A 15,731-nucleotide genomic window follows, 5' to 3' on the forward strand; every position below is an offset into this window, starting at 1 on the left:
ATTAACTTTTTGCAAGGCTTTAGTTGTTAAATGGGAAAGAGTAACCAACTTGTCAGTGACAACTGTCTTGAGTTTGGCATTTGTGACAATGTCCTGGGATTACCCACAAACGCCTCACCTGCAAACTAGTATTGTGTGGCTTGTGAGCGGTATAGAGCAAAATCGATTACATGTACGTGTTTGTGAGAGTCTCAGCTTTCCATAGCTGGGTCATAGTAGTTCCTAGCTCCAACCATTCAGTCTCTACAGATATTTTTGTTAGAAGGGTTTAAGCCCAACATTCCAAATTTAGGGTTAGTACCAATGCTCCACGTTTTTTCAAAGTTCCAACCCACCTGCTCCTCGTTAGTATAGTGGTGAGTATCCCCGCCTGTCACGCGGGAGACCGGGATTCAATTCCCCCACGGGGAGAAAGTACTGCTCTTTTTTTAGGGTGAACAATGTTGCTGAGCCCACAAAGTGGAACATATTCTTGGAAAAAAAGCTTTATGATACAATTTCCTGCCTTTGAGGTTAACTCAGCCTTCCAAGGCATTGGTTGTTCAGTGGTAGAATTCTCGCCTGCCACGCGGGAGGCCCGGGTTCGATTCCCGGCCAATGCAGGAAGTTTTGAACATGTCATTTCGACAAGTATGCAAACCCCTGAGGAGGAAATCTGTGTTAGATTGCCAGGCAAACAGAAATCTCTGGTCTTGGTCGAATTCTCAACTGACTCTTGAAAAATAAGACTTTGAACATTTACTCATTCTCAGTAGACTTTGGTGAATCCATTGCAGATTTCCAGTGTGTGAGGTGATTAACTTTTTGCAAGGCTTTAGTTGTTAAATGGGAAAGAGTAACCAACTTGTCAGTGACAACTGTCTTGAGTTTGGCATTTGTGACAATGTCCTGGGATTACCCACAAACGCCTCACCTGCAAACTAGTATTGTGTGGCTTGTGAGCGGTATAGAGCAAAATCGATTACATGTACGTGTTTGTGAGAGTCTCAGCTTTCCATAGCTGGGTCATAGTAGTTCCTAGCTCCAACCATTCAGTCTCTACAGATATTTTTGTTAGAAGGGTTTAAGCCCAACATTCCAAATTTAGGGTTAGTACCAATGCTCCACGTTTTTTCAAAGTTCCAACCCACCTGCTCCTCGTTAGTATAGTGGTGAGTATCCCCGCCTGTCACGCGGGAGACCGGGGTTCAATTCCCCGACGGGGAGAAAGTACTGCTCTTTTTTTAGGGTGAACAATGTTGTTGAGCCCACAAAGTGGAACATATTCTTGGAAAAAAAGCTTTATGATACAATTTCCTGCCTTTGAGGTTAACTCAGCCTTCCAAGGCATTGGTTGTTCAGTGGTAGAATTCTCGCCTGCCACGCGGGAGGCCCGGGTTCGATTCCTGGCCAATGCAGGAAGTTTTGAACATGTCATTTCGACAAGTATGCAAACCCCTGAGGAGGAAATCTGTGTTAGATTGCCAGGCAAACAGAAATCTCTGGTCTTGGTCGAATTCTCAACTGACTCTTGAAAAATAAGACTTTGAACATTTACTCATTCTCAGTAGACTTTGGTGAATCCATTGCAGATTTCCAGTGTGTGAGGTGATTAACTTTTTGCAAGGCTTTAGTTGTTAAATGGGAAAGAGTAACCAACTTGTCAGTGACAACTGTCTTGAGTTTGGCATTTGTGACAATGTCCTGGGATTACCCACAAACGCCTCACCTGCAAACTAGTATTGTGTGGCTTGTGAGCGGTATAGAGCAAAATCGATTACATGTACGTGTTTGTGAGAGTCTCAGCTTTCCATAGCTGGGTCATAGTAGTTCCTAGCTCCAACCATTCAGTCTCTACAGATATTTTTGTTAGAAGGGTTTAAGCCCAACATTCCAAATTTAGGGTTAGTACCAATGCTCCACGTTTTTTCAAAGTTCCAACCCACCTGCTCCTCGTTAGTATAGTGGTGAGTATCCCCGCCTGTCACGCGGGAGACCGGGATTCAATTCCCCCACGGGGAGAAAGTACTGCTCTTTTTTTAGGGTGAACAATGTTGTTGAGCCCACAAAGTGGAACATATTCTTGGAAAAAAAGCTTTATGATACAATTTCCTGCCTTTGAGGTTAACTCAGCCTTCCAAGGCATTGGTTGTTCAGTGGTAGAATTCTCGCCTGCCACGCGGGAGGCCCGGGTTCGATTCCTGGCCAATGCAGGAAGTTTTGAACATGTCATTTCGACAAGTATGCAAACCCCTGAGGAGGAAATCTGTGTTAGATTGCCAGGCAAACAGAAATCTCTGGTCTTGGTCGAATTCTCAACTGACTCTTGAAAAATAAGACTTTGAACATTTACTCATTCTCAGTAGACTTTGGTGAATCCATTGCAGATTTCCAGTGTGTGAGGTGATTAACTTTTTGCAAGGCTTTAGTTGTTAAATGGGAAAGAGTAACCAACTTGTCAGTGACAACTGTCTTGAGTTTGGCATTTGTGACAATGTCCTGGGATTACCCACAAACGCCTCACCTGCAAACTAGTATTGTGTGGCTTGTGAGCGGTATAGAGCAAAATCGATTACATGTACGTGTTTGTGAGAGTCTCAGCTTTCCATAGCTGGGTCATAGTAGTTCCTAGCTCCAACCATTCAGTCTCTACAGATATTTTTGTTAGAAGGGTTTAAGCCCAACATTCCAAATTTAGGGTTAGTACCAATGCTCCACGTTTTTTCAAAGTTCCAACCCACCTGCTCCTCGTTAGTATAGTGGTGAGTATCCCCGCCTGTCACGCGGGAGACCGGGATTCAATTCCCCCACGGGGAGAAAGTACTGCTCTTTTTTTAGGGTGAACAATGTTGCTGAGCCCACAAAGTGGAACATATTCTTGGAAAAAAAGCTTTATGATACAATTTCCTGCCTTTGAGGTTAACTCAGCCTTCCAAGGCATTGGTTGTTCAGTGGTAGAATTCTCGCCTGCCACGCGGGAGGCCCGGGTTCGATTCCCGGCCAATGCAGGAAGTTTTGAACATGTCATTTCGACAAGTATGCAAACCCCTGAGGAGGAAATCTGTGTTAGATTGCCAGGCAAACAGAAATCTCTGGTCTTGGTCGAATTCTCAACTGACTCTTGAAAAATAAGACTTTGAACATTTACTCATTCTCAGTAGACTTTGGTGAATCCATTGCAGATTTCCAGTGTGTGAGGTGATTAACTTTTTGCAAGGCTTTAGTTGTTAAATGGGAAAGAGTAACCAACTTGTCAGTGACAACTGTCTTGAGTTTGGCATTTGTGACAATGTCCTGGGATTACCCACAAACGCCTCACCTGCAAACTAGTATTGTGTGGCTTGTGAGCGGTATAGAGCAAAATCGATTACATGTACGTGTTTGTGAGAGTCTCAGCTTTCCATAGCTGGGTCATAGTAGTTCCTAGCTCCAACCATTCAGTCTCTACAGATATTTTTGTTAGAAGGGTTTAAGCCCAACATTCCAAATTTAGGGTTAGTACCAATGCTCCACGTTTTTTCAAAGTTCCAACCCACCTGCTCCTCGTTAGTATAGTGGTGAGTATCCCCGCCTGTCACGCGGGAGACCGGGATTCAATTCCCCCACGGGGAGAAAGTACTGCTCTTTTTTTAGGGTGAACAATGTTGTTGAGCCCACAAAGTGGAACATATTCTTGGAAAAAAAGCTTTATGATACAATTTCCTGCCTTTGAGGTTTACTCAGCCTTCCAAGGCATTGGTTGTTCAGTGGTAGAATTCTCGCCTGCCACGCGGGAGGCCCGGGTTCGATTCCTGGCCAATGCAGGAAGTTTTGAACATGTCATTTCGACAAGTATGCAAACCCCTGAGGAGGAAATCTGTGTTAGATTGCCAGGCAAACAGAAATCTCTGGTCTTGGTCGAATTCTCAACTGACTCTTGAAAAATAAGACTTTGAACATTTACTCATTCTCAGTAGACTTTGGTGAATCCATTGCAGATTTCCAGTGTGTGAGGTGATTAACTTTTTGCAAGGCTTTAGTTGTTAAATGGGAAAGAGTAACCAACTTGTCAGTGACAACTGTCTTGAGTTTGGCATTTGTGACAATGTCCTGGGATTACCCACAAACGCCTCACCTGCAAACTAGTATTGTGTGGCTTGTGAGCGGTATAGAGCAAAATCGATTACATGTACGTGTTTGTGAGAGTCTCAGCTTTCCATAGCTGGGTCATAGTAGTTCCTAGCTCCAACCATTCAGTCTCTACAGATATTTTTGTTAGAAGGGTTTAAGCCCAACATTCCAAATTTAGGGTTAGTACCAATGCTCCACGTTTTTTCAAAGTTCCAACCCACCTGCTCCTCGTTAGTATAGTGGTGAGTATCCCCGCCTGTCACGCGGGAGACCGGGATTCAATTCCCCCACGGGGAGAAAGTACTGCTCTTTTTTTAGGGTGAACAATGTTGCTGAGCCCACAAAGTGGAACATATTCTTGGAAAAAAAGCTTTATGATACAATTTCCTGCCTTTGAGGTTAACTCAGCCTTCCAAGGCATTGGTTGTTCAGTGGTAGAATTCTCGCCTGCCACGCGGGAGGCCCGGGTTCGATTCCCGGCCAATGCAGGAAGTTTTGAACATGTCATTTCGACAAGTATGCAAACCCCTGAGGAGGAAATCTGTGTTAGATTGCCAGGCAAACAGAAATCTCTGGTCTTGGTCGAATTCTCAACTGACTCTTGAAAAATAAGACTTTGAACATTTACTCATTCTCAGTAGACTTTGGTGAATCCATTGCAGATTTCCAGTGTGTGAGGTGATTAACTTTTTGCAAGGCTTTAGTTGTTAAATGGGAAAGAGTAACCAACTTGTCAGTGACAACTGTCTTGAGTTTGGCATTTGTGACAATGTCCTGGGATTACCCACAAACGCCTCACCTGCAAACTAGTATTGTGTGGCTTGTGAGCGGTATAGAGCAAAATCGATTACATGTACGTGTTTGTGAGAGTCTCAGCTTTCCATAGCTGGGTCATAGTAGTTCCTAGCTCCAACCATTCAGTCTCTACAGATATTTTTGTTAGAAGGGTTTAAGCCCAACATTCCAAATTTAGGGTTAGTACCAATGCTCCACGTTTTTTCAAAGTTCCAACCCACCTGCTCCTCGTTAGTATAGTGGTGAGTATCCCCGCCTGTCACGCGGGAGACCGGGATTCAATTCCCCCACGGGGAGAAAGTACTGCTCTTTTTTTAGGGTGAACAATGTTGTTGAGCCCACAAAGTGGAACATATTCTTGGAAAAAAAGCTTTATGATACAATTTCCTGCCTTTGAGGTTTACTCAGCCTTCCAAGGCATTGGTTGTTCAGTGGTAGAATTCTCGCCTGCCACGCGGGAGGCCCGGGTTCGATTCCTGGCCAATGCAGGAAGTTTTGAACATGTCATTTCGACAAGTATGCAAACCCCTGAGGAGGAAATCTGTGTTAGATTGCCAGGCAAACAGAAATCTCTGGTCTTGGTCGAATTCTCAACTGACTCTTGAAAAATAAGACTTTGAACATTTACTCATTCTCAGTAGACTTTGGTGAATCCATTGCAGATTTCCAGTGTGTGAGGTGATTAACTTTTTGCAAGGCTTTAGTTGTTAAATGGGAAAGAGTAACCAACTTGTCAGTGACAACTGTCTTGAGTTTGGCATTTGTGACAATGTCCTGGGATTACCCACAAACGCCTCACCTGCAAACTAGTATTGTGTGGCTTGTGAGCGGTATAGAGCAAAATCGATTACATGTACGTGTTTGTGAGAGTCTCAGCTTTCCATAGCTGGGTCATAGTAGTTCCTAGCTCCAACCATTCAGTCTCTACAGATATTTTTGTTAGAAGGGTTTAAGCCCAACATTCCAAATTTAGGGTTAGTACCAATGCTCCACGTTTTTTCAAAGTTCCAACCCACCTGCTCCTCGTTAGTATAGTGGTGAGTATCCCCGCCTGTCACGCGGGAGACCGGGATTCAATTCCCCCACGGGGAGAAAGTACTGCTCTTTTTTTAGGGTGAACAATGTTGCTGAGCCCACAAAGTGGAACATATTCTTGGAAAAAAAGCTTTATGATACAATTTCCTGCCTTTGAGGTTAACTCAGCCTTCCAAGGCATTGGTTGTTCAGTGGTAGAATTCTCGCCTGCCACGCGGGAGGCCCGGGTTCGATTCCCGGCCAATGCAGGAAGTTTTGAACATGTCATTTCGACAAGTATGCAAACCCCTGAGGAGGAAATCTGTGTTAGATTGCCAGGCAAACAGAAATCTCTGGTCTTGGTCGAATTCTCAACTGACTCTTGAAAAATAAGACTTTGAACATTTACTCATTCTCAGTAGACTTTGGTGAATCCATTGCAGATTTCCAGTGTGTGAGGTGATTAACTTTTTGCAAGGCTTTAGTTGTTAAATGGGAAAGAGTAACCAACTTGTCAGTGACAACTGTCTTGAGTTTGGCATTTGTGACAATGTCCTGGGATTACCCACAAACGCCTCACCTGCAAACTAGTATTGTGTGGCTTGTGAGCGGTATAGAGCAAAATCGATTACATGTACGTGTTTGTGAGAGTCTCAGCTTTCCATAGCTGGGTCATAGTAGTTCCTAGCTCCAACCATTCAGTCTCTACAGATATTTTTGTTAGAAGGGTTTAAGCCCAACATTCCAAATTTAGGGTTAGTACCAATGCTCCACGTTTTTTCAAAGTTCCAACCCACCTGCTCCTCGTTAGTATAGTGGTGAGTATCCCCGCCTGTCACGCGGGAGACCGGGATTCAATTCCCCCACGGGGAGAAAGTACTGCTCTTTTTTTAGGGTGAACAATGTTGTTGAGCCCACAAAGTGGAACATATTCTTGGAAAAAAAGCTTTATGATACAATTTCCTGCCTTTGAGGTTAACTCAGCCTTCCAAGGCATTGGTTGTTCAGTGGTAGAATTCTCGCCTGCCACGCGGGAGGCCCGGGTTCGATTCCTGGCCAATGCAGGAAGTTTTGAACATGTCATTTCGACAAGTATGCAAACCCCTGAGGAGGAAATCTGTGTTAGATTGCCAGGCAAACAGAAATCTCTGGTCTTGGTCGAATTCTCAACTGACTCTTGAAAAATAAGACTTTGAACATTTACTCATTCTCAGTAGACTTTGGTGAATCCATTGCAGATTTCCAGTGTGTGAGGTGATTAACTTTTTGCAAGGCTTTAGTTGTTAAATGGGAAAGAGTAACCAACTTGTCAGTGACAACTGTCTTGAGTTTGGCATTTGTGACAATGTCCTGGGATTACCCACAAACGCCTCACCTGCAAACTAGTATTGTGTGGCTTGTGAGCGGTATAGAGCAAAATCGATTACATGTACGTGTTTGTGAGAGTCTCAGCTTTCCATAGCTGGGTCATAGTAGTTCCTAGCTCCAACCATTCAGTCTCTACAGATATTTTTGTTAGAAGGGTTTAAGCCCAACATTCCAAATTTAGGGTTAGTACCAATGCTCCACGTTTTTTCAAAGTTCCAACCCACCTGCTCCTCGTTAGTATAGTGGTGAGTATCCCCGCCTGTCACGCGGGAGACCGGGATTCAATTCCCCCACGGGGAGAAAGTACTGCTCTTTTTTTAGGGTGAACAATGTTGCTGAGCCCACAAAGTGGAACATATTCTTGGAAAAAAAGCTTTATGATACAATTTCCTGCCTTTGAGGTTAACTCAGCCTTCCAAGGCATTGGTTGTTCAGTGGTAGAATTCTCGCCTGCCACGCGGGAGGCCCGGGTTCGATTCCCGGCCAATGCAGGAAGTTTTGAACATGTCATTTCGACAAGTATGCAAACCCCTGAGGAGGAAATCTGTGTTAGATTGCCAGGCAAACAGAAATCTCTGGTCTTGGTCGAATTCTCAACTGACTCTTGAAAAATAAGACTTTGAACATTTACTCATTCTCAGTAGACTTTGGTGAATCCATTGCAGATTTCCAGTGTGTGAGGTGATTAACTTTTTGCAAGGCTTTAGTTGTTAAATGGGAAAGAGTAACCAACTTGTCAGTGACAACTGTCTTGAGTTTGGCATTTGTGACAATGTCCTGGGATTACCCACAAACGCCTCACCTGCAAACTAGTATTGTGTGGCTTGTGAGCGGTATAGAGCAAAATCGATTACATGTACGTGTTTGTGAGAGTCTCAGCTTTCCATAGCTGGGTCATAGTAGTTCCTAGCTCCAACCATTCAGTCTCTACAGATATTTTTGTTAGAAGGGTTTAAGCCCAACATTCCAAATTTAGGGTTAGTACCAATGCTCCACGTTTTTTCAAAGTTCCAACCCACCTGCTCCTCGTTAGTATAGTGGTGAGTATCCCCGCCTGTCACGCGGGAGACCGGGATTCAATTCCCCCACGGGGAGAAAGTACTGCTCTTTTTTTAGGGTGAACAATGTTGTTGAGCCCACAAAGTGGAACATATTCTTGGAAAAAAAGCTTTATGATACAATTTCCTGCCTTTGAGGTTTACTCAGCCTTCCAAGGCATTGGTTGTTCAGTGGTAGAATTCTCGCCTGCCACGCGGGAGGCCCGGGTTCGATTCCTGGCCAATGCAGGAAGTTTTGAACATGTCATTTCGACAAGTATGCAAACCCCTGAGGAGGAAATCTGTGTTAGATTGCCAGGCAAACAGAAATCTCTGGTCTTGGTCGAATTCTCAACTGACTCTTGAAAAATAAGACTTTGAACATTTACTCATTCTCAGTAGACTTTGGTGAATCCATTGCAGATTTCCAGTGTGTGAGGTGATTAACTTTTTGCAAGGCTTTAGTTGTTAAATGGGAAAGAGTAACCAACTTGTCAGTGACAACTGTCTTGAGTTTGGCATTTGTGACAATGTCCTGGGATTACCCACAAACGCCTCACCTGCAAACTAGTATTGTGTGGCTTGTGAGCGGTATAGAGCAAAATCGATTACATGTACGTGTTTGTGAGAGTCTCAGCTTTCCATAGCTGGGTCATAGTAGTTCCTAGCTCCAACCATTCAGTCTCTACAGATATTTTTGTTAGAAGGGTTTAAGCCCAACATTCCAAATTTAGGGTTAGTACCAATGCTCCACGTTTTTTCAAAGTTCCAACCCACCTGCTCCTCGTTAGTATAGTGGTGAGTATCCCCGCCTGTCACGCGGGAGACCGGGGTTCAATTCCCCGACGGGGAGAAAGTACTGCTCTTTTTTTAGGGTGAACAATGTTGCTGAGCCCACAAAGTGGAACATATTCTTGGAAAAAAAGCTTTATGATACAATTTCCTGCCTTTGAGGTTAACTCAGCCTTCCAAGGCATTGGTTGTTCAGTGGTAGAATTCTCGCCTGCCACGCGGGAGGCCCGGGTTCGATTCCCGGCCAATGCAGGAAGTTTTGAACATGTCATTTCGACAAGTATGCAAACCCCTGAGGAGGAAATCTGTGTTAGATTGCCAGGCAAACAGAAATCTCTGGTCTTGGTCGAATTCTCAACTGACTCTTGAAAAATAAGACTTTGAACATTTACTCATTCTCAGTAGACTTTGGTGAATCCATTGCAGATTTCCAGTGTGTGAGGTGATTAACTTTTTGCAAGGCTTTAGTTGTTAAATGGGAGAGTAACCAACTTGTCAGTGACAACTGTCTTGAGTTTGGCATTTGTGACAATGTCCTGGGATTACCCACAAACGCCTCACCTGCAAACTAGTATTGTGTGGCTTGTGAGCGGTATAGAGCAAAATCGATTACATGTACGTGTTTGTGAGAGTCTCAGCTTTCCATAGCTGGGTCATAGTAGTTCCTAGCTCCAACCATTCAGTCTCTACAGATATTTTTGTTAGAAGGGTTTAAGCCCAACATTCCAAATTTAGGGTTAGTACCAATGCTCCACGTTTTTTCAAAGTTCCAACCCACCTGCTCCTCGTTAGTATAGTGGTGAGTATCCCCGCCTGTCACGCGGGAGACCGGGATTCAATTCCCCCACGGGGAGAAAGTACTGCTCTTTTTTTAGGGTGAACAATGTTGTTGAGCCCACAAAGTGGAACATATTCTTGGAAAAAAAGCTTTATGATACAATTTCCTGCCTTTGAGGTTAACTCAGCCTTCCAAGGCATTGGTTGTTCAGTGGTAGAATTCTCGCCTGCCACGCGGGAGGCCCGGGTTCGATTCCTGGCCAATGCAGGAAGTTTTGAACATGTCATTTCGACAAGTATGCAAACCCCTGAGGAGGAAATCTGTGTTAGATTGCCAGGCAAACAGAAATCTCTGGTCTTGGTCGAATTCTCAACTGACTCTTGAAAAATAAGACTTTGAACATTTACTCATTCTCAGTAGACTTTGGTGAATCCATTGCAGATTTCCAGTGTGTGAGGTGATTAACTTTTTGCAAGGCTTTAGTTGTTAAATGGGAAAGAGTAACCAACTTGTCAGTGACAACTGTCTTGAGTTTGGCATTTGTGACAATGTCCTGGGATTACCCACAAACGCCTCACCTGCAAACTAGTATTGTGTGGCTTGTGAGCGGTATAGAGCAAAATCGATTACATGTACGTGTTTGTGAGAGTCTCAGCTTTCCATAGCTGGGTCATAGTAGTTCCTAGCTCCAACCATTCAGTCTCTACAGATATTTTTGTTAGAAGGGTTTAAGCCCAACATTCCAAATTTAGGGTTAGTACCAATGCTCCACGTTTTTTCAAAGTTCCAACCCACCTGCTCCTCGTTAGTATAGTGGTGAGTATCCCCGCCTGTCACGCGGGAGACCGGGGTTCAATTCCCCGACGGGGAGAAAGTACTGCTCTTTTTTTAGGGTGAACAATGTTGCTGAGCCCACAAAGTGGAACATATTCTTGGAAAAAAAGCTTTATGATACAATTTCCTGCCTTTGAGGTTAACTCAGCCTTCCAAGGCATTGGTTGTTCAGTGGTAGAATTCTCGCCTGCCACGCGGGAGGCCCGGGTTCGATTCCCGGCCAATGCAGGAAGTTTTGAACATGTCATTTCGACAAGTATGCAAACCCCTGAGGAGGAAATCTGTGTTAGATTGCCAGGCAAACAGAAATCTCTGGTCTTGGTCGAATTCTCAACTGACTCTTGAAAAATAAGACTTTGAACATTTACTCATTCTCAGTAGACTTTGGTGAATCCATTGCAGATTTCCAGTGTGTGAGGTGATTAACTTTTTGCAAGGCTTTAGTTGTTAAATGGGAAAGAGTAACCAACTTGTCAGTGACAACTGTCTTGAGTTTGGCATTTGTGACAATGTCCTGGGATTACCCACAAACGCCTCACCTGCAAACTAGTATTGTGTGGCTTGTGAGCGGTATAGAGCAAAATCGATTACATGTACGTGTTTGTGAGAGTCTCAGCTTTCCATAGCTGGGTCATAGTAGTTCCTAGCTCCAACCATTCAGTCTCTACAGATATTTTTGTTAGAAGGGTTTAAGCCCAACATTCCAAATTTAGGGTTAGTACCAATGCTCCACGTTTTTTCAAAGTTCCAACCCACCTGCTCCTCGTTAGTATAGTGGTGAGTATCCCCGCCTGTCACGCGGGAGACCGGGATTCAATTCCCCCACCGGGAGAAAGTACTGCTCGTTTTTTAGGGTGAACAATGTTGCTGAGCCCACAAAGTGGAACATATTCTTGGAAAAAAAGCTTTATGATACAATTTCCTGCCTTTGAGGTTAACTCAGCCTTCCAAGGCATTGGTTGTTCAGTGGTAGAATTCTCGCCTGCCACGCGGGAGGCCCGGGTTCGATTCCCGGCCAATGCAGGAAGTTTTGAACATGTCATTTCGACAAGTATGCAAACCCCTGAGGAGGAAATCTGTGTTAGATTGCCAGGCAAACAGAAATCTCTGGTCTTGGTCGAATTCTCAACTGACTCTTGAAAAATAAGACTTTGAACATTTACTCATTCTCAGTAGACTTTGGTGAATCCATTGCAGATTTCCAGTGTGTGAGGTGATTAACTTTTTGCAAGGCTTTAGTTGTTAAATGGGAAAGAGTAACCAACTTGTCAGTGACAACTGTCTTGAGTTTGGCATTTGTGACAATGTCCTGGGATTACCCACAAACGCCTCACCTGCAAACTAGTATTGTGTGGCTTGTGAGCGGTATAGAGCAAAATCGATTACATGTACGTGTTTGTGAGAGTCTCAGCTTTCCATAGCTGGGTCATAGTAGTTCCTAGCTCCAACCATTCAGTCTCTACAGATATTTTTGTTAGAAGGGTTTAAGCCCAACATTCCAAATTTAGGGTTAGTACCAATGCTCCACGTTTTTTCAAAGTTCCAACCCACCTGCTCCTCGTTAGTATAGTGGTGAGTATCCCCGCCTGTCACGCGGGAGACCGGGATTCAATTCCCCCACGGGGAGAAAGTACTGCTCTTTTTTTAGGGTGAACAATGTTGTTGAGCCCACAAAGTGGAACATATTCTTGGAAAAAAAGCTTTATGATACAATTTCCTGCCTTTGAGGTTAACTCAGCCTTCCAAGGCATTGGTTGTTCAGTGGTAGAATTCTCGCCTGCCACGCGGGAGGCCCGGGTTCGATTCCTGGCCAATGCAGGAAGTTTTGAACATGTCATTTCGACAAGTATGCAAACCCCTGAGGAGGAAATCTGTGTTAGATTGCCAGGCAAACAGAAATCTCTGGTCTTGGTCGAATTCTCAACTGACTCTTGAAAAATAAGACTTTGAACATTTACTCATTCTCAGTAGACTTTGGTGAATCCATTGCAGATTTCCAGTGTGTGAGGTGATTAACTTTTTGCAAGGCTTTAGTTGTTAAATGGGAAAGAGTAACCAACTTGTCAGTGACAACTGTCTTGAGTTTGGCATTTGTGACAATGTCCTGGGATTACCCACAAACGCCTCACCTGCAAACTAGTATTGTGTGGCTTGTGAGCGGTATAGAGCAAAATCGATTACATGTACGTGTTTGTGAGAGTCTCAGCTTTCCATAGCTGGGTCATAGTAGTTCCTAGCTCCAACCATTCAGTCTCTACAGATATTTTTGTTAGAAGGGTTTAAGCCCAACATTCCAAATTTAGGGTTAGTACCAATGCTCCACGTTTTTTCAAAGTTCCAACCCACCTGCTCCTCGTTAGTATAGTGGTGAGTATCCCCGCCTGTCACGCGGGAGACCGGGATTCAATTCCCCCACGGGGAGAAAGTACTGCTCTTTTTTTAGGGTGAACAATGTTGTTGAGCCCACAAAGTGGAACATATTCTTGGAAAAAAAGCTTTATGATACAATTTCCTGCCTTTGAGGTTAACTCAGCCTTCCAAGGCATTGGTTGTTCAGTGGTAGAATTCTCGCCTGCCACGCGGGAGGCCCGGGTTCGATTCCTGGCCAATGCAGGAAGTTTTGAACATGTCATTTCGACAAGTATGCAAACCCCTGAGGAGGAAATCTGTGTTAGATTGCCAGGCAAACAGAAATCTCTGGTCTTGGTCGAATTCTCAACTGACTCTTGAAAAATAAGACTTTGAACATTTACTCATTCTCAGTAGACTTTGGTGAATCCATTGCAGATTTCCAGTGTGTGAGGTGATTAACTTTTTGCAAGGCTTTAGTTGTTAAATGGGAAAGAGTAACCAACTTGTCAGTGACAACTGTCTTGAGTTTGGCATTTGTGACAATGTCCTGGGATTACCCACAAACGCCTCACCTGCAAACTAGTATTGTGTGGCGTGTGAGCGGTATAGAGCAAAATCGATTACATGTACGTGTTTGTGAGAGTCTCAGCTTTCCATAGCTGGGTCATAGTAGTTCCTAGCTCCAACCATTCAGTCTCTACAGATATTTTTGTTAGAAGGGTTTAAGCCCAACATTCCAAATTTAGGGTTAGTACCAATGCTCCACGTTTTTTCAAAGTTCCAACCCACCTGCTCCTCGTTAGTATAGTGGTGAGTATCCCCGCCTGTCACGCGGGAGACCGGGATTCAATTCCCCCACGGGGAGAAAGTACTGCTCTTTTTTTAGGGTGAACAATGTTGTTGAGCCCACAAAGTGGAACATATTCTTGGAAAAAAAGCTTTATGATACAATTTCCTGCCTTTGAGGTTAACTCAGCCTTCCAAGGCATTGGTTGTTCAGTGGTAGAATTCTCGCCTGCCACGCGGGAGGCCCGGGTTCGATTCCTGGCCAATGCAGGAAGTTTTGAACATGTCATTTCGACAAGTATGCAAACCCCTGAGGAGGAAATCTGTGTTAGATTGCCAGGCAAACAGAAATCTCTGGTCTTGGTCGAATTCTCAACTGACTCTTGAAAAATAAGACTTTGAACATTTACTCATTCTCAGTAGACTTTGGTGAATCCATTGCAGATTTCCAGTGTGTGAGGTGATTAACTTTTTGCAAGGCTTTAGTTGTTAAATGGGAAAGAGTAACCAACTTGTCAGTGACAACTGTCTTGAGTTTGGCATTTGTGACAATGTCCTGGGATTACCCACAAACGCCTCACCTGCAAACTAGTATTGTGTGGCTTGTGAGCGGTATAGAGCAAAATCGATTACATGTACGTGTTTGTGAGAGTCTCAGCTTTCCATAGCTGGGTCATAGTAGTTCCTAGCTCCAACCATTCAGTCTCTACAGATATTTTTGTTAGAAGGGTTTAAGCCCAACATTCCAAATTTAGGGTTAGTACCAATGCTCCACGTTTTTTTCAAAGTTCCAACCCACCTGCTCCTCGTTAGTATAGTGGTGAGTATCCCGCCTGTCACGCGGGAGACCGGGATTCAATTCCCCACGGGGAGAAAGTACTGCTCTTTTTTTAGGGTGAACAATGTTGTTGAGCCCACAAAGTGGAACATATTCTTGGAAAAAAAGCTTTATGATACAATTTCCTGCCTTTGAGGTTAACTCAGCCTTCCAAGGCATTGGTTGTTCAGTGGTAGAATTCTCGCCTGCCACGCGGGAGGCCCGGGTTCGATTCCTGGCCAATGCAGGAAGTTTTTGAACATGTCATTTCGACAAGTATGCAAACCCCTGAGGAGGAAATCTGTGTTAGATTGCCAGGCAAACAGAAATCTCTGGTCTTGGTCGAATTCTCAACTGACTCTTGAAAATAAGACTTTGAACATTTACTCATTCTCAGTAGACTTTGGTGAATCCATTGCAGATTTCCAGTGTGTGAGGTGATTAACTTTTTGCAAGGCTTTAGTTGTTAAATGGGAAAGAGTAACCAACTTGTCAGTGACAACTGTCTTGAGTTTGGCATTTGTGACAATGTCCTGGGATTACCCACAAACGCCTCACCTGCAAACTAGTATTGTGTGGCGTGTGAGCGGTATAGAGCAAAATCGATTACATGTACGTGTTTGTGAGAGTCTCAGCTTTCCATAGCTGGGTCATAGTAGTTCCTAGCTCCAACCATTCAGTCTCTACAGATATTTTTGTTAGAAGGGTTTAAGCCCAACATTCCAAATTTAGGGTTAGTACAATGCTCCACGTTTTTTCAAAGTTCCAACCCACCTGCTCCTCGTTAGTATAGTGGTGAGTATCCCCGCCTGTCACGCGGGAGACCGGGATTCAATTCCCCCACGGGGAGAAAGTACTGCTCTTTTTTTAGGGTGAACAATGTTGTTGAGCCCACAAAGTGGAACATATTCTTGGAAAAAAAGCTTTATGATACAATTTCCTGCCTTTGAGGTTAACTCAGCCTTCCAAGGCATTGGTTGTTCAGTGGTAGAATTCTCGCCTGCCACGCGGGAGGCCCGGGTTCGATTCCTGGCCAATGCAGGAAGTTTTGAACATGTCATTTCGACAA

General features: G+C 44.1%; 11 non-coding genes across 11 annotated transcripts; all 11 read left to right on the top strand.

The window, feature by feature from the left end:
- Positions 1-531: 531 nt before the first annotated feature.
- Positions 532-602, top strand: trnag-gcc. Its single transcript has one exon. It is a non-coding gene; the product is annotated as a tRNA-Gly (tRNA).
- Positions 603-1,134: 532 nt separating this feature from the next.
- On the top strand, positions 1,135-1,206 carry trnad-guc. Its single transcript has one exon. It is a non-coding gene; the product is annotated as a tRNA-Asp (tRNA).
- A 1,710-nt stretch (positions 1,207-2,916) lies between these two features.
- Positions 2,917-2,987, top strand: trnag-gcc. The gene has a single exon. It is a non-coding gene; the product is annotated as a tRNA-Gly (tRNA).
- A 1,519-nt stretch (positions 2,988-4,506) lies between these two features.
- trnag-gcc lies at positions 4,507-4,577 on the top strand. The gene has a single exon. It is a non-coding gene; the product is annotated as a tRNA-Gly (tRNA).
- Positions 4,578-6,096: 1,519 nt separating this feature from the next.
- Positions 6,097-6,167, top strand: trnag-gcc. Its single transcript has one exon. It is a non-coding gene; the product is annotated as a tRNA-Gly (tRNA).
- Positions 6,168-7,686: 1,519 nt separating this feature from the next.
- Positions 7,687-7,757, top strand: trnag-gcc. The gene has a single exon. It is a non-coding gene; the product is annotated as a tRNA-Gly (tRNA).
- Positions 7,758-9,084: 1,327 nt separating this feature from the next.
- Positions 9,085-9,156, top strand: trnad-guc. The gene has a single exon. It is a non-coding gene; the product is annotated as a tRNA-Asp (tRNA).
- A 120-nt stretch (positions 9,157-9,276) lies between these two features.
- Positions 9,277-9,347, top strand: trnag-gcc. The gene has a single exon. It is a non-coding gene; the product is annotated as a tRNA-Gly (tRNA).
- A 1,325-nt stretch (positions 9,348-10,672) lies between these two features.
- On the top strand, positions 10,673-10,744 carry trnad-guc. The gene has a single exon. It is a non-coding gene; the product is annotated as a tRNA-Asp (tRNA).
- A 120-nt stretch (positions 10,745-10,864) lies between these two features.
- On the top strand, positions 10,865-10,935 carry trnag-gcc. Its single transcript has one exon. It is a non-coding gene; the product is annotated as a tRNA-Gly (tRNA).
- A 724-nt stretch (positions 10,936-11,659) lies between these two features.
- trnag-gcc lies at positions 11,660-11,730 on the top strand. The gene has a single exon. It is a non-coding gene; the product is annotated as a tRNA-Gly (tRNA).
- The last annotated feature ends 4,001 nt before the right edge of the window (positions 11,731-15,731 follow it).

This window comes from Oncorhynchus mykiss, unplaced genomic scaffold (assembly GCF_013265735.2).
Source record: "Oncorhynchus mykiss isolate Arlee unplaced genomic scaffold, USDA_OmykA_1.1 un_scaffold_413, whole genome shotgun sequence".
In the NCBI taxonomy this organism is placed as follows: Eukaryota; Metazoa; Chordata; class Actinopteri; order Salmoniformes; family Salmonidae; genus Oncorhynchus; species Oncorhynchus mykiss.